Source organism: Xenopus tropicalis, chromosome 8, assembly GCF_000004195.4.
Source record: "Xenopus tropicalis strain Nigerian chromosome 8, UCB_Xtro_10.0, whole genome shotgun sequence".
Classification (NCBI taxonomy): domain Eukaryota; kingdom Metazoa; phylum Chordata; class Amphibia; order Anura; family Pipidae; genus Xenopus; species Xenopus tropicalis.
This window is the reverse complement of record NC_030684.2, coordinates 52115036-52137022: the sequence shown is the minus strand read 5'-3', so window position 1 is coordinate 52137022 and position 21987 is coordinate 52115036. Positions and strand designations below refer to the sequence as shown.

The 21987-nt window shown below is 38.7% G+C and overlaps 1 protein-coding gene across 1 annotated transcript in view; it reads left to right on the top strand.

Moving 5' to 3' along the window:
- Positions 1–21987, top strand: part of lhfpl1 (LHFPL tetraspan subfamily member 1) — a 66228-nt gene that overhangs the window by 7836 nt on the left and 36405 nt on the right. Inside the window, exon 2 of the mRNA XM_018096945.2 lies at positions 3585–3669. The gene's annotated coding sequence lies outside the window, so the exon portion shown is untranslated. The remainder of the gene's footprint in view (positions 1–3584; positions 3670–21987) is intronic.

The following is a 21987-nucleotide window of genomic DNA, read 5'->3' as shown; positions in this document are numbered from 1 at the left end:
ATGTTTACAGCTGTTTATGAGCTAAAAGGAATGTAAACAGGAGCTGGAGTAGTGGGTTGATAGTAACTGCACAATCCCCGGTGGAAGAGAGCTGGATTATGTCTGAGCAACGCAGAGTCACACACCCACTCTTTAACCTACATACATTTTACACTGTAATGTATACAAATCTATATATACACACCACTGCCTAATGGATTTACGGTTTGACTTTGTGCATTACAGGCAAAAGATAAGTGTGTTTAAAGAGAAAAATTGATTTATTGAGTAACTGTATTTGTAATGTGTGAGTGTAGAGCAGAATAAATGACACAGCGCATCTTGCATTATATAATGCAGCCCCAGGGTAAACTGCTTCTTGTATTGCTTTTTGTCAGCAGTTAAGAAAGTTCTATATAACATTTAAATCAATAGAGGAATCTTAACATTTATCAAAGAGTGAAAAAAGAATTTGCCACTGTTCTTCCAAGGAACCTCCCCTGCTCTTTATTCACTTGTATAGGATTATCAGCGGCACCCTTGATAAATATGGCCCATAAGGCCATTTCCCATTCTTAGAAGCTGATGCCACTGAACCTGTATACCAGGGGTCCCCAACCTTTCTTACTTGTGAGCCAGAGTCAAATGTAAAAAGATTTGAGGAGCAACAGAAGCATAATAAAAGTTCACGGAGGAGCCAAATAAGAGTTGTGATTCTCTATTTGGTAGTAGAACTTATAGGAGGCTTTGTTTAGCAGTACATCTTTTTTTTTTTTTTTTTATTCAACCAAAACTTGCCCCCAAGCCAGAAATTCAAAAATAACTACCTGGTTTGGGGGCACTGAGAGCAACATCCAAGGGGTTGGTGAGCAACCACTGGTTGGGGATCACTGCTGTTTAGTGTAAGTAAAGCTTTTCATTTGTTTTTTTTTGTTTTTTTATTGGACACCACCCTTAGCCACTTGTATTTGTTTTTAAATATAACTAGTTTCTGCCAGTGTTTGGCAATGACAGAACTCTTGTGCTTCTTCTCACCCAGTGGCCTTATGTTCAGGTGCTTACTAATGCTTATGCTAAGAAAATCTAGTTGATAGTATGCACATAAGCGCATGTAGTGTTTAGGAACAATACTTATTCCAGTGGGAAAAAATTACTGCAATTCTACAGTAAGTGTTTGCAGTAGATGATTTACTAGATAAAGAAGCAGCATTTTTAGTTTTTAATGTGAACTGTTGCCTGTAGTAAGAGTTACCATGTGCCATTGAGAGCACAAGATTATTTCCATTGCAAAACCCTGAATTTGACAGATTTACCCTCCAGCTTTGGACAGATGGTTATATTTATGGTTCTCCAACTCCCTCTAGTGGAAATTAGCTGACACACATTATCCAAAACACTATTTCTATATGATGCCCAGCTAACCAAGCCAGGGTTATTTACCATAGCTGTACAGGGAAATAGCAAAAAAAAAAAAAAAAATTAAGCTATAGACATAACAGAGTAGTGGTTAATGCGGGCATGATTTTGAATCAAGTTGAACAAGTATATGTGACAGTCGTTCTACAGAATTGAGTGCTGGCTATTAAGGGTGAAGACACACAGAGCTACTAGTAGCAGCTACTTGTCACAACTACTAAAATAGACAATGCTGATCATTTACTGATAATTGTCTCTATGTGTGTTTAAGCAGAGGCAATTCTCGGTATTGTCTATGGCAGGGTATTTTCTGGAGTCTAGGAGCCATATAAAAGTAACAGCTACTAGTAGCCCTGTGTGTATCTCCCTGAAGGGCAAATAAAGCCCTGTATAGTAAATGGGGTAGTTTACCTTAAAAAAAAAAGGCATTGATACTTTTGTGCAATTTTTTAAAAAAAAAATACATAAAAACCAATTGTAAAGCTGCTTTTAGTATGTATCTATAACATACTAAAAGTTAACTTAAAGGTGATTGTAGAACTGATGGCACATGTGGAACTTCTTAAGCTGGTTGGCTGAAAAGCATCACAAACCACCTCCTTCGACTAGGGTCAGCCTAAAGAACACAGCTAAAATAATACAGTATGTGCTTCTAGACAATTTGGAAAGTAAAGTCCACAGTGCTCTACTGCTCTATTTTTCTGAAATGTTATGTATCATTCATATCAATTCCTGCTACAGTAGAGGTTCCTATAACATAAATACAAACACACTATGGTCAGTTTTATTAGGAGTCATTTAACCGCCTGTATGTTTTTGGAATCTGGGAGGAAACCAGGGTACTAAGAAGAGATAATGGAAAATCTGTTGGGCCCCTTCCTTATGGCACTCTGTTCCAAACCACTCCCATTTCTGGCTCTGCTATTTAGTTGAGTGGAAAACACTTGTAACGTCAGATTCAGGTGCTTTTGGGCTTTTGTGAGGCTTTGCAGGATGAAAAGTACCAGAGGTGTCAGGCAATTATTATTCATGGGAATAAAGGCTGTAGAAAGTGTTTTGTTGTGCTATTTAGGTCAGGAAAATGTGCCAGACTGAGAAATGCTGTGGGTGCCATAGCCCTTAGGCTATATTGCCAATGTCTACTATTGTTTATTTACCGATCTATGCAATGGTGAAAATTTTGTTGGAACAACAGAGCCACATATATTGGCGTGGCCCCAAGGTATTTCACGACAGACACAATGGTAGCTTTCCAAACATATCTTGACAAAGCAATGCCCCCCCCCCCAAGCTGCTTTTTTATGACAGAAACTCTGGTGCACTCTCCAAAGACTTAATTGCAGAAACAGAGGCGGCCCCCACGGATTTCACGACAGGCACAGTAGTGACCTCCTTAGCATTTTCTGACATACACCCTGCATGCCCACATCCTACCAGCGCTCCCTGTACTTGTGTCTCCAAGCTGCTGTACTTTTGTTGGTTGCCGGTATGGATAATACTAGGTAAACTAGCAAAGAAGAGACAGGGTATATACAGAAGCTCTTGAAGCTGAGCTGTCCAACATGATTTTATCTTTATGCTTCAGGCGATAGCCCAAAAATTAGATTATAAGGCCAGTGCCACACTGGGTGGGTTGTTGGCCTGCGGATTAATGCAGGCCATCGCAAATTCCACTTAGTGTGACTGAATCCGGGTTACACAAATGGCTTGGGTGCAGCAACAACTGATTTTTCAAGCAAAATGTTTCTTATCCGCAGGCCAAGAATCTTCCATGTGGCACTAGCCTTAATAAAGTATATATTTCTGGTATCAATATATTGGGACAATGTTTAATTTGCATAATTCTACTTTGGTAGGATTTAAAGGAACTTTTCCTTTAAACGTGCATTCTATGCACGGGTAGAGGAAAACAGATCCACTTTTCACTTTTTCACACACACTTGTGAACGTGAAAGTGTGCATTTTTGCCCCCAACAGTCACCCTGCCTTAAGGAGTAGAATTTCCACTAATTGTAGCTTCATGGGCATCTGCAAATAGGGGCAAGTCAGGGCACTCCCCCTGGCATTTTGCATACCTCGCAGCCTTTCTGTCCCATATTGCTGTTTAAATGTCCCATGGTGCTGCTTGTCTTCAGTTCTTCTCAGCTCCCTTCTCCTTGAACACACAACCATCTTGGATTTTTTTACAGGAGCGAGGGAGAGAGACAAGCAAGCAGCGTGGAAGCAGCAGGAAAGAAAAACATTGGTGTTGGTATTCTGCATGTACAAGTGCAGGTGAGGGAATGCTTCCAATTTATCAATTTCTGCATTAATCATACTGGCTTGTCTGGAGTTAATGGAGTCCTCATTGGCTATTTCACAGTGATTATACTTGCATGTCTGGTAAATATGCTGATCTGTTTCCTGTAGTAATTGTACTGGCATGTCTGGGGATAATATGCAAGTTATCCCTATTCTGCAGTAATTATACTGGCACTTCTGCGGTTAAAATACCTGTATCTATTTTAATTAGAGATTATATTGGCTTGTGTGAGGCTAATATGCTCATTATCCATATTCTGTTGTAATTATACTGGCAAGTCTGGGTTATGTTTTGGTAAAATGGGGATGGCATTTAGAGGTGTGTTTACAAAGTGCACATTCTTAAAAAATGTTTGCGGCACTGCACACAGCAGATTTTTATGATTTATACTCAGTGTCGAACTGGCCCACCAGGATTACAGGAAAACTCCCAGTGGGCCCAGGTGTAAGTGGTCCTGACCATTTGGCCTGTTTTATGGTCAATTCCTTATTTCTGAATAGGAAGAAAGAGGAGAAATAGATGGAAGAATAGATGCTAGCATGTAAATAAAAGAGACTTGTAAAATAAAGAGGTTGGGTGAGCAAAGGAGGAAAAATAGCTTGGAAAGTGGGCCTATGGTCTAAGGTTTTCTGGTGGGCCCCTGGATTCCCAGTCCGACACTGTTTATACTCTGTACTTAAACAGCCCCCAGTTTTACAATTACATAAGTTGTGAGCAACTTTATGCACTTTGACAATACATTGATTTCCTACAACCTTGGCACCTAGTTATTGTATACAGGCTACAAAAACAGGTTGTTTCCCACCCAAGGAAAATTTTCTGCAGACACCCATGGCTAGCTTTGCCCTTTGCTTTAAAGAATCTTAAAGCAGACCTGGTGGGTGGCCACAATATTATGCAGGTAACATCTTTTGGTGGGTGGCAAGTACTTTGAGGATGGAGTATGTACATATAAATAAAGGGGTTATGCATGAAACATTGTGGAATTGGTCAGAGCAGAGTTGTGTCTGATTGTAACTGGGCCATGTTAGTACAGATCTGGGTGTAGCTTATAACTTATAACCTTTTTTCCTGTCAGGAATCCAGGCCACTTTTACAATTGGGGGCCTATTTGCTATGCTGTGTACAAAAACGGCGGCAAAATTTGCCAGGCTTCACCGTGTAAAAACAGGCGGTTTTTTTTGTTACATAAAATAATGGCATAATCTGGTATCTCATTGCATATCATATAGAGGAGGCTGATCTGGAAACACACACACAGCTAAATCTAGCCATCACACTTAGTGAGCTGTAAATCTTTTACCCAGTTTTTTTTAAATCTCATTAAATATTAAGGAATTGTTTTAACTTCTTCGGCATTCTGACAAAATTAGTCTGTGTGAGACCAGAATAGCATCTTCCCTTCTCTTTATTTCCAGCCATTAGCTGTTGGATCAATATGCAGGGGATGAAAAGAACAGAGAGAGTGTTTTAGTCAGTGGGGCCTTTACTTAACCTGTTCCTGCCTGTGTACAAAGGCTTCACAAATTGAATGTTCACAGGATGCGTTGGTCTGTACAACATTAGGGTCTCAGAATTATTAAACATTTAACATTCAAGGGATACTATCACTAGTTTTATGCTATGTAGAATTGCTTTTTTCATTAATATATTATTGATCCAGACTGTACAGTATCTCTAAAATATAAATATTACATACAATATTACACTCGTTCAAATACTTATGTTCCTCACAGTATGTACATGTATGTAATGTTTAAATGGTTTTCTAGTAAACATAAGGTTTACTAATAAATAAGTGTCAACAATTTTGTCACCAAATTGCTTCATTCTTCAGGATACATGTACCCCAGGGAATGGGCAAATGTATTTATTTTATCAAACAATGCTGTATTGGGACAGTTAATTGTGCTTGAAAATGGCTGAAGGCTGAATGTCAGAATGGAGAGAACTGTAAACAAAGAATCAAGCAGTCTCCTGGTGATTCATTTCTGTATATAAATACTATTAATATCCTTTATATATACAGCACTAACATGTTAAGCAGCACATAGGTTATTTACCATTCAGTTTCCTGCCCCAGAGCTAATAATTTCGGGCCCCTGCAACATAACACACAAGGTTTAATGTAATCAGGAGCCAACTGACCTGCTTTTATGGGAAGACCACTGGCGTAATTATAGAGGAAATAGAGCCTGGACCTAGGGTTGCCACAGTATTTCAACTGCCTAGCTGGTAAAATTCTAGCCAGGGCTGTGGCCGGTATTACAAATTTACTAGCAATGTACATGCTGGTAAATCTGTAATCCCTAATGTTCTGCCTCCAGCCTGCCCCAATTACACCCTCCAAACCCCCTCCATCCAACCCATTACCTCTTTCACCTTGCAGCTCCCTCTGGTTTACCCATTAGCTTAGCCACTACATGTTAAGTCTGGCAAAGAAAACACACAATCTGCCTGTATAGGACTGCAACACACTGCATCAATTCCAGGAAAACTTAGAATCCAGGGATGTCAAATTGGGGTTCTACTGTAGTTCCTAGGCAGATTTGAACTAAGGACCCCCTGTAAGACATCTTAGTTGCTTATCTTATTTTAATTTAAATATATATGTGACAGGAAAAGGGGAGACAAGAAGATACAATATATGCATATTTTTAAATCCAATATATAAGGACTACTAGTTCAGTCCCCTTGTGCAGTAAATTTCCTTGTATTCTTTATGTCTGACTGAGGAGGTAAGTGCATATTATATAGAGTTTATTAACCTTCTTGCAGGACTAGGGTGTGGGACTTATTTACTCCTGTATTCCCAGAGCAGCATTGCTTTGGGATGGAACAGTGAAAATGGTCGTAGCAGTTTTGCACAGCTTGATAACAAAAAAGTAGATGTTGGAAGCAAAAATGTAATGGAAGCAAGTGGGATAGTTTTAAATATATTGAATATTCCTACTAGAATGCAATTTAGCTGGCTAGTTTGGGATTTTATCCTTAGGCCTATGGTACATATAACATTTCAGAAACTCTCCGTACTCTGTGCAGTCTGTCATGGGCATTGGGGCTATCTCTTTTAGCACAGTTTATCTTTCTCTCCCCACTCTACATTTTATGTAGAGGGTTAATCTGTATTCTGGTTACTTTTCCATGAATTTCTAACCTTATGCAGTGCAGCCATTTCTCTGCAAAGCTTTTATTTTAAAGTTGCTGTGCAGGGTTATGTATTCTAGCAATGCCTTTTCTTTAACATGTTTCCTCCTCTATTATTGATTGACTGCTTACTGGCAGTTACTTAGCAGATTATATTGGAAAGGTTACACAGTCCTTAGCAGCTTAACCATGAAAATGGTTACTGATTTTTCAATGGCCGCTAAAGGAAAAAGCTGAACTTGTAATCTATATGTGTATGTATGCAATGTTTTGGGCATATAAAAAAGACCTTCATAGGAACCTTTAGTGCTAATGCAGAATGTTGAAGGAAGTCTGAACATCTAGAGAAGGGCAGTGTAGTGGCAACAGGCTGGTTATGTACATTAGTATAACAGGTATGGAATCCATTATCCGGAAACCCATTATCCAGAAAGCTCAGAATAACAAAAAAGATTTCTCCCACAAACTCTATTTTAATCAAATAATTCAAATGTCTAAAAGGGATTTCCTTTGTCTCTGTAATAATCAAACAGTAGTTTGTACTTGATCTCAACTAAGATATAATTAACCCTTATTGGAGGCAAAACAATCCTATTGGGTTTAATGTTTAAATTATTTTTTTTCCCGGTGCCCTGCTGGCCTAGTCCAACCCTGTTCTGCATATACTGCTTTTAATGTACTGTGTATTCTGAGGCACGTGGAACGCTTCATTGAAGTGAAATATATTTCTAGGGTCCATGTAAAAACAATAAATTGGGTTTTTCTTTTAAATATGTTCCGTATGTTATTCTAATTATAAACCATGGTGTAGTTTATTCCACAGCAGTTATTGTATTTCCTTACTTCCTCCCATGACACTCGCCCACATATTCCTTGACACCCATTTATTTGCCTTTCAAGTGTCTTCTCTTGCATCCCTATGCAGTAGTGATGTGTGGGTCAGGCAGGTTCAGGCCGACCTCGGCCCATCACCTGCCGGTTGTGGGAGGGTTCGGGCTGAGCTCTTCCTCTCGCCCTCCCCACCTACAACCTTACACTTCTTCTCGAAAGCCCACGGATCTATAAATAGAGGAAGGAACCCGGGTCACGTAGGTTTCGGGTTGGGAGCGGGCGGGTTAGGGTCAGTTGTGGGTCGAGAAAATCTCGACATGCGCATCACTAATATCCAGCCTATCACCTTCTAGATATTAGAGTACATCAGCTCATAGCATTCCACTTACAGCAGTTGCCCATGCATTATGTGCCAGTAGAGATACAGTACATTATGTAGCACATCTAGGTGACTTTAAGATAGCATACTAGTGCTATTTTGTCAGCATTGCAATTCAATGCCAAACAAGTTATAATTATTGAACATTCTGTTTAGGGTCCCCTAAAGCTTCAGGAAGATGACTCGTTTACAAATGAATTGAAAGAGGCTACCAGTCAGGGGCACCAGCCAGTAGGGTTGCACCAAATCCAGGATTCAGTTTGGGATTCAGCCTTTTTCAGCAGGATTAGGATTTGGCGAATCCTTGCTCCTGGCTGAACCAAATCCAAATCATCAAAATCATGTGACTTTTTGTCACACAAACACAGAAGCTGAAATTTTTCTCTGTGCACTGCATGCGCAGTTCTCTTTAACAATGCCTTTTCACCAAGGATTCGAGGTTCAGCCGAATCCCAAAAATAATGGATTCAGTGAATCCCTACCAGCCGGTTCAGCTTTTAGTCCTCAAAAAGTTGTTCAGTCTAACGTCCCTATTATCACAGTCCCTTAAGTGGCCTTTTAATATGTGTTATATATGAATTCAGAGAGGGCTATACTTTAAAAGCATAAAGCATAAAAAAAGATTCAAACAGTAAGCAAAATTGCTAACCTTTTGCCTAGGGTTAGTGTACTTCTCCTCTCTGGAGGATGGGGGTGCAACACTGCACTCCCCTGCAAAGTACCCCCAGGGTGGCTTGTTACTTATAGAAGACAAAAGGTTAGTGATTTTCACCAATGGGCTGTTTCCCCTTTGTCACTATGCCTCCCTGCATTTATTCCTCCATGTAGCCACTCTCCCTTTAGATAGGTTGAAGGTTATGCTTCTTTAGATTGGAATAACTATTTTTTTGGCTGTATTTATAAATCATAACTAAGCTAGTTTGTAAGCACATAAGTAAGTGTCAGCTTAGATCTAGTTTCTCAACTATTTGTATATGTAGTACATTTGGTAAGGGTAGAGGCAGGCCCAGAATGGCAATGTGTGGATTCTGGGAAATGCCAGAGGAGCTGCTGTAAGATGCAACAGACAGTCATTACTTATTGGGCCTGTAGGGGGTTGTTTGGGCCTCCGTGTATCTGAAATAGGGCCTCTTTTGAATTCCAGTCTGGGCCGGGTAGAGGGTACTTGAAAATCTATTCAGCTCACTAAGACAGCCACTTTCCTTTTCTTGTAATAGGAATAAAAACTGTTTTTGAGAATGAAAAGTAGCTACAAAAAACTTGATTTCAAGGGTTAAAAAAGGTTAAAAAAAACAGAAAATAATTAAAAAAAACAGAAAATAATTTTAATAATACAGAATAATTTTGCGATGAAGACTACAAGGTTTATATTCTTAGTGATATTTGTTTGTCATTGTTACGTAACATTATATTTACATGCATAGAAATGGTTTTAATTTGTGTAACAAGTCCTGGCATAGCTGGTTGCTAGGGTGTCATTTTAGGACTTTCTGGTTGAATGCAAGCTTAGTCAGTGACTTAATGAAATCCTTGTTAGGATAATCTTCATGAGCTCCTCCTTTTCTAAGCTCATGATGTTAACTTAAACTTTAAAATTTATAAATCCAGTCCTGATTACTTTGTCACAAAACACTTTTTCTTTTTATTTTAGCTTAAATTCATTTACTACTTCTCTTTGCCTGTGAGATTTATTCTGTCACTATGCAGCTCATACTACACAATTCCTGCCAAAGGGTTATCAAGGCATTCTGGGAGTTGTAGTTCAGGGTGGTGTAAAGGTTTTAATATGTTTTAAATTGAGTTCTAGTTTCTGCCATTTTCTGAGAAAAGTTGGATTTTTTTTATGTTTCATTTTTCTTTTAGATTTATGTATGTTTTTTGGCAGTGTACGATTGTTTTGTTTTTTTCTCGGAAAATTTGAGAATTCAAATTTCAAGTTTTATTTTTAAAAACCACGAACATTCAAGATTTATATTGGGCCCAGTTCTAGTTCACCCAGTAGCAAGTGAAACTTAAACAAATGCTCCTAAAATAGCTGCTGAAACAATTCCTGTTTGGGAATAATAAATAGGATTTAATGGAAAGGAATGGGCATTTAAATTTCATAATTTTCTTGAATTTTTCTAATTTTACGGCTCGAAAAAAATCATTTATGGAAAGTAAACTCAACATTTTCATTTGACCCTACCAACATAATTGTGGCATTCAATAAATGTAAGAATGATCATGTTTTATTTGAAAGAATACCGTCAATTTTATACGAGTTTCAAGGCCAGAAAAATTCTAGTTTTAGTAAATGTGCCCCTTAGTTTCTGCCTAAAAAGCCATCCTGTTACCTTTCCTAACTGATAAAGCATATATTGTGAGTGGATTAGACAATGAAAATGCTAAATGTTCCTTGTCTAATCCAAATTTTATGAAACAAAGGGCACAGTTTATATTTATTTCCTTTTAGTAACAACTATAAAGCCACTGTATGAATTTGTGCAGATTGTGCTCATTTAAATCTGTCAAAGTAACTATGTATGAGACATTTCATTTACAGCTGCTTAGAAAGCCGCACCCAACAGTCACTAACAGTCTCAATCTCTGTCGCATTGTGACATCATAATGCACTGAGGTGCAGTGAGAAAGGCATCTCAGATTTCTTGTCATAACTGATGAAGAGCAAGATGGCGTTGTATTGGCCAATCATGTTTTTCATCTTACTTTTATTTTCTTTTGATTTAATCCTTGGATCTATAATAATAGGTAAATAGATTTAAACAGATAAGACAGAAGATTAATTTGTTTTAGCTGTAGGAATATTTTCAGGTTTTTTTTAGATGTAGGAATATGTTAAATTTCATGTTTTGCAGTGCACATCGATTTGCGTTAAGGGAGTCTGCAGGGCTAGAGTATTTCTAACATGTAGTATATCTTTTAGCTTTCACAGTTTACTGTTATAGATTATATTCTGTAACACTACGAATCTTATAGGGTTTTATTTCACAGGTACCCCGGGCTGGTGCTGTTTTCTCCTAACAGCGGCACCAGCCGGGGTAAAAGATAGGCGATTTAGGTCACTTGGGGGTGCCTAACATTTTGGCACCCCCAAGTGACTTTGCCTTTCCTTCTCCTTTAAGTTAATTTAAATCTGATCTGCCCCTTTAATTCAAAGTATTAGTCAAAAAGTAATGTAACATTTCTAGCCATAACTACTTAAAGCCACCGAGGAGTTGTGCAGGAGAACAACGTATATCATCTTATTTCTAATTTTAATGAACTGATTTGTTAAAGATGTAGAAATATGTTCAGTTAATAGTTTACAGGAAACTCATTATCCAGAGCATTCTGGATAACGGGTCCCATACCTATATGTGGTGCTAAACTGAATTTAAAAAAGTGTTTAAATTTCACTAGTTACGTCAATGTATTATATTCTGTAACGCTTGGGTAATTGTTGGGATTCTACTGTTGATCTTCATAGACACAGTTTTTGGATCAATAATAATAGGTGTCAGATATGGTGTCAGATATTAAAAGTGAATTAGATAAGATATAAGATTTCTCTCTAAAGTGACTTTTTTTTCTTTTTGCAGTAAAAAATGATACAGAAGAAAGTGACTATGTAGGTAAGTATAAAACTGTGAGTTTTTTATACTCAATCCCTATTATTTTACTGTATATACAGACTGTAATTCATAAATTACTTATGTTAATTGTATTTCTTGTTGGATGAAGTCCTTTCCATTTTTTAACATTGATATGTTTTGTTTTTAGCTGCAGAAAACTTAACAACTGCCTCTAGCAGATCATTTATAGGTAAGTGATTTACTTTACCTATTAATTTCTATGAATACACCTGTTGAATGTAGGTCTGTTTTTATTAACACTGAAATGTTTTGTTTTTATCTGCGGAAAATATAGATGATGACTTCAGCAGATCATTAATAAGTAAGAGATTCACTTTTCCTATTTATTCATATTAATACACCTGTTGGATGTTGCTCTTTCCATTTATTAACACTGAATTGTTTTGGTTTTATCTGCAGAAAATGAAGAAACTGACTCCAGCAGATCATCACTAAGTAAGCAATTGAATTTACCTATTAATTCCTATGAATGGCCCCTGTCTATCTTGAGAGGCTGTATATTAGTGAAGTTGAATGTTTCCAGTTATAATACAGCGACTGCTGTAATATTTTATAATGTTTGAATATAATTGTTATAACTGTTTTTTCCATTTCCAGTAGATATAGAAAAGGAAAAGATAGAAAGAGGTAAATATATAGTGCATAGTATTTAACATATTTACCTGTAGCTAACAATAACATTTGGCAATTCCCTGCTACCAGCAATGACCCCACAGCATGGGCACATTCTTCCACGTTTCTATACACATATGTATTGTTCTATACATTGCAAGTACTGTGGCAGCACTCCCTCATGTGGTTAGAATATTCTGTTTTTGCTTCTCTAGCAGGACAATACATGGAATATACAGTATAATGAATTCATAAAATCAGTTTACCCTGTGTTATGTACATATTTTAGTGAGAGTGCAAAAGTAATTTCCCAGAATGCCCAATACATCCAGTAACAATCTGTAGTTACCTAAAAATGTTGTTTCTACGTATTCTTTCATGTTTATTTTATCTTTTTCTTTTTTTTTTTTTTTTTAGAATTACTAGTTAAGCTTGTGTTGGAGCGTGAGAGCATGAATATAGCAGGAACAATCAAAAAAATATCTGTGTTTGCAATTGTTTTTGCTGTCCTGCTTGTACAAGTTATACTCGGTACATACCTGTACAGATGTTTTACAAAACCGTGAGTATTGTTTTCCCCGGCAGATTTACCTTAAAGTTAACTTTTGGTATGATGTAGCATATTTGCATTCTAAAACGTTTGCAGTTGGTCTTTGTTTTTTTAGATAGTCAAATTAGCCTCTTCTATATCTTGGAATGTGATCTGGTTTCTAGTGTCCCATGTCCCTAGCATTAATATGTGTTACTGTAAATAATATTTTTATTTTATTGTTATACCAATCTATCTTGGAATTTATCTGCTTTCAGGTTGCTAGGGCATTTGACCCCGGCTATCAGACAGCATTTTAAATTTAAAACTGGATAAAGAGAGAATTTAAAAAAGAAGTAGTTAAAAAGAATTACACCAAACAAAAATAATTGCTAATTGAAAACTACCTCAAAATGCCACATTGTGATAAAATAATAGTGTTTGTTCACCTTTCAGTTAAATTTTAGTATGATGTTGAGAGCGCTAGTCTGAGACAAGTTGGTCTTAATTTTTATTTCAATTTTTGTTTAGCAGCTCTCCAGTATAGAGTTTCAGCAGCAATTTGGTTGCTAGGGTCCAAATGACCTTAACAACCAGGAAGTGTTTTTTTAAAAAGTAACAATAACAGTTAACCTGTAGCCTCACAGAGCAAAATTTTTTTGCTGTTGGGGTCCGTGACCCCCATTTGAAAGATGCAAAGTGTTAGAAGAGTAATACATATCATTCAAAAACTACAAAAAAATAAATCATCAAGAAAAAGTGGCTTACAATTGACCATTCCATAGCATAGTAAAAGTTAATTAAAGGTGAACCCCCCTTTAATGTAAAGGAGAACTGCCCATGTAATTTGGTTAGTTTATGTTTAAAAACGTTTCATAAATACTTTTATCTTATACATATTTTATTGCCAGTTATTAACGTCTAACCTGTCTTTTTTCCCTGCAGCAAAACTGATGGAGCTGTTGAAGCAGAGGAAGGTAAGTATGTTACATAAATATGGGAAGTAGAATAATGTATTCTTGGGGAGTGACACAAATTAAGCAAGTGTTATCTTATAGGGCGTGTAGGAAAAGATGCAAATGCAGATGAAGAGGTAGAGGAAGAAGAAGAGGTAGAGGAAGAAGAAGAGGAAAATGAAGTTCCTTAAATAGAAAGTAAATATGTTGGGGAAAATGTTGTACTGTACCTAAAAGGTTATATCATGGGGTATATTAATATACTGTATTTTTCGCTGCGACAGGAGAGGATGAAGATTAAGCAGAGCCGTTTTAAATCAGAGAATTCAGCCTCATCACAGCCAACCCCTTCTGTTTAATATCTGAATCCAAACCTAAAGCCATATAAGAAGATGTGCATCTGAATATGTAACAGGTTACAGGGTAACCCTTTTGAAATAAAAAAGAACAAAAGTAATATAAAGTTGATACCTTTTATTGGCTAACTAAGATAATCATAGCAAGCTTTCAGAACATTTTAGTTCCTTCGTCAAGCTGATTACAATGAAGCTGTGGTGCTCTCTGATATATATATATATATATATATATATATATATATATATATATATATATATATATATATATATATATATATATATATAAAACATTCAGCTCATGGATCAAATAACCAGAAAAACGGAATATCTATCTGTGTGGAAGGTGATAATAAAGTCATATAAATGGGGGCCTGCAAGGGACAAACAGATCCACATTATCCTGTACCTTATCTTAGTGGCTTGATTTAAATTAGGGTAAGGGCTCTGGCACACAGGGAAATTAGTCGCCCGCGACAAAACTCCATGTTCGCGGGCGACTAATCGCGAGTCTTTTTCGTCGATTTCGGGAAATCGCGCTGCTGCGTGTTCCATCCCGCCGGCAACTTACATGTTCGCCGGTGGGATGGCGGGTCATGGCAACTCGGGGAGATTAGTCGCCCGTGACAAGGGAGATTTGTCGCGGGCGACTAATCTCCCCGTGTGCCAGAGCCCTAAGTTACTGGAGTGTGAAGTGAAAGGAATTCCTTGTGATTAACCAGTCCAGTATCTCTACAGATGTTTGTATTTCTGGCTTGGTGCAGGCAGTTCTTAATCTATATAACTCGCCATAAATCCAAGGCTCAGGTTCAGTCCCTTTTCCAGAGAGTTGAAAGTTTTCATTAATTTGTACTCCCATGCCTTCCTTACATTCTTTGTTTTTAAGTTTCCCTTAAGGACCAAGATTCTTAAATCATCTATGGAGTGGTGAGGGCTGTAAAAATGGTATCCTACTGGTGTGTCCAGTTTTTTATTTGTTATAGTAAAGTGGTGATGTGTATTTCTGTTTCTCAGGCTTTGGCCAGTCTCTCCTATATACAGTCCTCCTGTTGGGCATCTAGTGCACTGTATTAAATACACCACGTTGGAGGAAGGACAGTTGTACTGCCCATGGATGCTGTATTCCTCTAATGTGTCTGGAATCTGTATTTTGTCTGAATTACAGATGTGTGGGCAGTTTTGTATCGTTTTTTGCCATAGGGATAAGTTCCATTTTTGTTGGAACTTATCCCTGTGGCAAAAAACAATGCAAAACCTTCCCACACATCTGTAATTCAGACAAAATACAGATTCCAGACACATTTGAGGAATACAGCTCCCTTGGGGAATGGCACCATCAGACGCACCAAGTGCACTAGTGTTTTAAGCACTTTCTAGCCAAAAAGTGTTTGTTAGGTACACAAAAGACTTAGGGAAAAGGGCCACAGTCATATTTTTGTTACACAGGTATAGGACCCGTTATCCAGAATGCTCGGGACCAAGGGTATTCTGGATAAGGGGTCTTTCCGTAATTTGGATCTCCATACCTCAAGTCTACTAAAAAATCAATAAAACATTAATTAAACCGATAGGATTGTTTTGCATCCAATAAGGATTATTTATATCTTAGTTGGGATCAATTACAAGGTGCTGTGTTATTTCTACAGAGAAAAAGGAAATCATTTTTAAAATTCTGAATTATTATATTAAAATCTATGAGTCTGAGTCTATGTAAGACGGGCTTTCCGTAATTCGGAGCTTTCTGGATAACGGGTTTCCTGATAAAGGATCCCATACATGTACTTTGTATAACAGCTGCTATATATATTGGCACTATATAAACAGAGATTATACATCATATACCACAGTATATACCTTATATACCTTTGTTCCCAAGGTCTTTGCTTTTATTTCCCTTTCCTTATCCCTTTGTGCTTTTCCTTCACTTCCAAGATTTTCTTTTCACTTGCATTTTTCTTTTGTCTTAACTCTTTTTTATGGCTCAGCCAGATCCCCACCATGTGTATGTAAATACAGCAAATTGTAAGTGGGGGATAATATACAAGGCAGAGTTTGAAGAGTAAAGGGTTAAAGTGCACACAAAGTGAATAAGGAAACACTGCCTATCTCTACAACAGTACATCTCTTTATTCCTGCACAGACTATTGCACAAAGCAAAGCTCAGCCCAGCACCGGCCACACTTCCCCTCTCCAGACCAGCTGCTGCAGAAATCCAGCCCCCTGTTCCCTAGCCATGTGAGCAAGCACATCCAATAGGGAAATCCAGTCCCCTGTTCCCTAGCCATGTGAGCAAGCACATCCAATAGGGAAATCCAGCCACTTTTCCCTAGCCATGTGAGCAAGCACATCCAATAGGGAAATCCAGCCACTTTTCCCTAGCCATGTGAGCGAGCACAGCCAATGGGGAAATCCAGCCCCTTTTCTCTCACCATGTGAGCGAGCACAGCCAATGGGCAAATCCAGCCCCTTTTCTCTCACCATGTGAGCGAGCACAGCCAATGGGGAAATCCAGCCCCTTTCCCTAGCCATGTGAGCAAGCACAGCCAATGGAAGCATCCTGTGTTTTACTTGTAAGTGGACTGGGAAAGGTGTAACACCCCCCAAACTTGAATAACATAATAATGAATGAATCACCCCGAATGAAACAGCAACATTTGTTGGATGACCCCAAAGCGGGAGGGGCCAACAACAGCCAATCAAATTCACCCATTGACTTTTATGGGGAAATTGAAACTGCTGCCAATCTTACAGCGTTGAGGCTACACTCCCCAAACTTGAATCACACAGTCATGGGGTCAGCCTGAATGAAAATATGATTGTTGGATGCTCAAAAGTGGGCGGAGCTGTGAACAGCCAATCACATTTTATCTATTGATTTGTCGGAAATTCAACCTGCTGCCATTCTCACAGTAATAACACCAGGGTCCCCAAACTTTGCAGGATTAGGCACCAGATAACTGCAGTTCAAGGTTAGAAAAAGTGTGCAGAGCCACCAACAGCCAGATCAGATCAGATTTCACTTACTGACTTTTAATAGGGAAATTCATCCTGCTGCCATTCTCACAGTATTAACACCAGGGTCCCCAAACTTTTCTCAGTTGGTCACTAGGGGACTGCAGTTTTAGTTTTGAAAAAGTGGGTGGAGCCATCAACGGCCAATCAGATTTTAACTATTGATTTTCAATGGAGAAATTCACCTTGCTGCCAATCTCACAGTATTCACACCAGGGTCACTAAGGGACTGCATTTTTAGGTTTTAAAAAGTAGGTGGGGCCACCAACAGCCAATCAGACTTCACCTATTGAATTTCTTTGGTTTATATTTAAATTGATGCCATTATTTAAGTATTAATTCCAGTGTTGTTAAACTTTCCAAAGTTAGTCACTGGGTATTTGTCGTTCAAAGTGGGTCAACAGCCAATCACATTTCACCTATTTACTTTCAATGGTGAAGTGTAAAATGCTGTCAGACTCATAATTTTTATGCCTAGTTTATGCATAGTTGGTCACTCCAGTTCAAAAATAGGAAACGTGGGTTGGGCCACTAGCACCCAATCAGATTTCATCCATTGAATTTTATTGGTTCAAATTTAAAATGCTGTCATTCTCACTCACTATTTATCTCACTATTTATGCCAGGGTGCCCACTGTTTGTCACTGGGTGACTTCAACTCAAGGTTAGAAAAAGGGGGCACGCCCACTAACCACCAATCACAATTTACATATATTGATCCTAGGGTCCCTAAACTTTGCAGAGTTAGTCACTGGGTAACTGCAGTTCCAACTTAGAAAAAGTGGGCGGAGCCACCAACCGCCAATCAGATGTCACTCATTTGCTTTCAGTGGGGAAATTTAAATTGCTGCCATTCAGACACTATTAAAACCAGGGTCCCCAAACTTTGCTATATAACTGTGGCCCAAGGTTAGAAAAAGTGGGCGGAGCCACATTAGATCAGATTTCATTCAGTGACTTCACGTTTTTCCACCCAACGTGAAACTTCCCTTTCTAGTTTGTATATATAATTGCTATTAAAAGCCTGTCCTTTTTTAATTGTGTAATTGGGTGTTACCCTATGTCACAGATTTGCTCAAAAAGAATTACATTAGGCAATGTTTTGGGTACAGCATATGAAGTGCTTCTTATATCTTGGCTTGTTTTGACTGATTCAGTTTTATTATAAGACAAATGGAAATAGATTATTTAGTGCAGGGCTGTCCAACTGGTGGCCCCACACCTGTCTGGCTGCTTTGATGGCTTACCTTTGTGTAAACTTTAAATGGTATCGGTACTGAGATTAACTGGCCCCCTACATGGTTCACACCTCAGATGCAGGCTGTAATCCCCCTGTATTGTTTACACGTTTAAGGCCTTCTATTGTTCACACCTTTTAGTCCCTGTGTTGTTTACCCCCTGCATTGTTCACAACTCAGGCTCAGACTGTAAGCACCCACATTGTTCACCTGTTAACACCTCAGTCTGTAGGAGCAGTGCCAGCATTGCATCACTGTATGTACTGCCTGCCCTATGCTGCCTGTGTGTGCCGTACTCTGCCTGCCCTATGCTGCCTGTGTGTGCCATACTCTGCCTGCCCTATGATGCCTGTGTGAAGTGAACCTGGCAGGGGTTTGTTCTGGGAGTTTGTTAGCATTTGGAAATAGCTGTGGGGTCCCTAGGGTGTGTAATTATGTTCTGGGTGTTGCTGTGCTACCAAAGGGGAGCAAGAGCAATATGAATTTAAGGGGGTGTCTTAATATGACATAATAAACTGCTTTTACATATGAGTGAAGAGTGATATCCCTGCAGTGAGCACGTTTTTCTTGTTTTTTTGGGGGGGTAGTTTGCTGCGCTATCACCATTAATGTGGGTATAGTTTTAAAAGCTCTTGTGATAACATGGGTGTGGCTTGACATGGGTGTGGTTTAAAAAAGGTAGTGATCATAACTGCCTTCCATTATCAGCCCTCCACCACACTGGTCAGAAGAATTCCAGCCCTCGTTACCACAGAAGTTGGACTGCTGCAGATATTAGATAGGACTTTGATGTGAGGTTACTTGCAAGGCATGAGTTAATGGGGTTCAGAACAAGGCAGGAGGGGGAGTAGCCCATCAGCACTGAACACAGGTTTTTTAAGCTCTGGAAATGCACACATCACTTCAATTTGGCTTTAGTGTGATCAAGTACAGAGCTCTCTCAGTGTTCTTGAATGCTAGTTAGAGTGAATCCCTGCAACCTTGTGTGTTCTGCTAAGGCTTGCCCCTGGAACCGCACTCATTTCTGTAAAGATTGAATTTCCTCCCTGAATATATCTGGTCAGGGTCGGACTGGGGGTGAAGGGCCCACCGGGGCCCGCGCCCATAGCCTCCCCCCAAGAGGGGCCCCTCTAACCCCCCTCGCAGGGCCCCCCACCCGACGTCCTTCCCCGAGCGCGTAAATTTAACGCGTCGGGGCAGGAGCAGTCGGGCAGGGGGAGCGCCGCAAGGGTCGGGTCTGGCCCGCCAAGGCCCACCGACCCTGTATCTGGTGCTTGTTCCCCAGTTCCTCACTCTGAACTGCAATGTTTACCTTGTGCAGCCTGCTGGGTCCCCTCTTTAATCAATCCCATCACATTCAGCACAAGCAGGTAATCACTGTGACAGGAGTTACTCTATGATCCCTGATGCAAATGAACTTAGGTGCAGATGGGCTAAACACCTAAATTAGCTTTATATGTGGTATATATTTTTTAGATCTTATTGCTCTTTCTTTCTGAGAAGAGAATTATGTTGCTATGGAACACATCTTAGGTTATATTTATTAGCCTGCCCAAACAAAAAAATCACACCTTCACTATGGAAAATAGACACGGGCGGATTCTGTGGAATTAGATTAGACCAGGGGCGGCTAGGCAACCTGGTCAGCCACCTTGTCCCTGTACCTTCCCCTTGGCTGGGGCAATGACTAAGGAGCATGTACTAGGGGTAGGCAGGAGTGGTGCCCCCCCCATTGTTGCGCCCTAGAGAGATGACTCTGGCTACCCCTAGTTCCAGCCCAAGACAGGAGCCCTTTGCCAGATCATTTTTCACTTTTTTTGCAGTAAATAAACAAAACAGAAAGTAACTAGTTTGGTAAGTTTAAAATTGTGACTTTTTTACACTCATTCCCTATTGTTATATTCTTTATACAGAACTGACTGTAATACAGAAGCAAGTTGGTTTATGGTATTTCTTGTCTGATGTAGCTCTTTTTCTTTTATTAACACTGAAATGTTTGTTTAAATCTGCAGAAAACTTAGCAGCTGACTCCAGTAGATCACTACTAAGATACTATTTACCTGAATGTTTTTCTTGTGTATGTATTTTTATATGCAGAGAAATAACTATGTTTTTGTATAATTGGTTCTGTCATCCTGTTTCTATAATCTGTAACCCTGACAAGCAGCAGACTTTAAGATTAGAGGGCTCATTTACTAACCATTGATTTTTAATTTTAAAGTCGACTTTTACGAAATATACCATGCGTCTAAACGGCTAAAAATCCAAATTCGACAGTTCGCTAGATTGAACTCGCTGAGTTCATGTAGAAATCAAGTTCAGTTTTTTATCCCTTTTCTCGTAGCAACTTTTCCTAGCAACTTTTTTTTAAGTAAATATTAGGCATTCGGGAAAACTAATTTAGTTAAATTTGAAAATAAATTGCATATGTATTGAGGCCCTTTTAGTATAATGATGAATTCTGGCATTCAGATATATGGCTGGTTGCTAGGGTGTCATAGGACTTGCTGGTTGAACATAAGCTTAGTGACTTGAATCCTATTTAGGACGCTCTTCATTAGCTACACCTTTCCTAACCTTATTTTGTTAACTTCAAGTCCTAATGGAGCAAATCATAGCTCTGTAATGTGTTACTGCAAGCAACCTGCAGGGAACCCACTTTCTTGCAGGTAACCCATGGGTACCTAACCCCCTGCAGGGTTCTCACCCTTTCCATTAAATGCAGTCCTGGTTATTTTTATTTTATGTTTTCATTTATATACAAATATAAAAAAATGACTCAACTCAACTTGAATAAATGTAGTCCTTGCCTTTGCCTGTGTGAAACTACACAAATCCTAAAAAAGTTTTTGTTTTGGAGTTGCACCATTCTGTTGCACACTTCCACGGCATGTCTCAACAGTGTAAAGAAAATCATACAAAATAAAAAAACAATAAATATACAATATTTTCACCCACAGTGATTCTTATAATCTACATAAATAATGTTCCCTTGACACTTTTGTGTTGCAATTCATATTCCAGGACCATATATTTAAATATACCCTGTCAATATTCCCAATTTATATTTATGCTTTAATGTTCTCTCTCCAGACATGCTTCTACTAACAGACTTTTAAAGGAACAGTAACACCAAAAAATGAAAGTGTATAAAAGTAACTAAAATATAATGTGCTGCTGCCCTGCACTGGTAAAAGTTGTGTGTTTACTTCAGAAAGTCTACTATAATTTATATAAATAAGCTGCTATGTAGCCATGGGGGCAGCCATTCAAAGGAGAAAAGGCACAGGCACATAGCAGATAACAGATAAAACACTATTGTATTCTACAGAATTTATCTGTTATCTGCTATGTAACCTGTGCCTTTTCTCCTTTTTTCCAGCTTGAATGGCTGCCCCCGTGGCTACACAGCAGCTTATTATATAAACTATAGTAGTGTTACTGTAGCAAACACACCAGTTTTACCAGTGCAGGGCAACAGTGCATTATATTTTTATTACTTTAAAGCTCTTTCATTTTTTGGTGTTACTGTTCCTTTAACAACATTCATTGTAGGGTTGCGACCTCTGCAGGAGTTTGTCACAGGACAGGGGGCGGG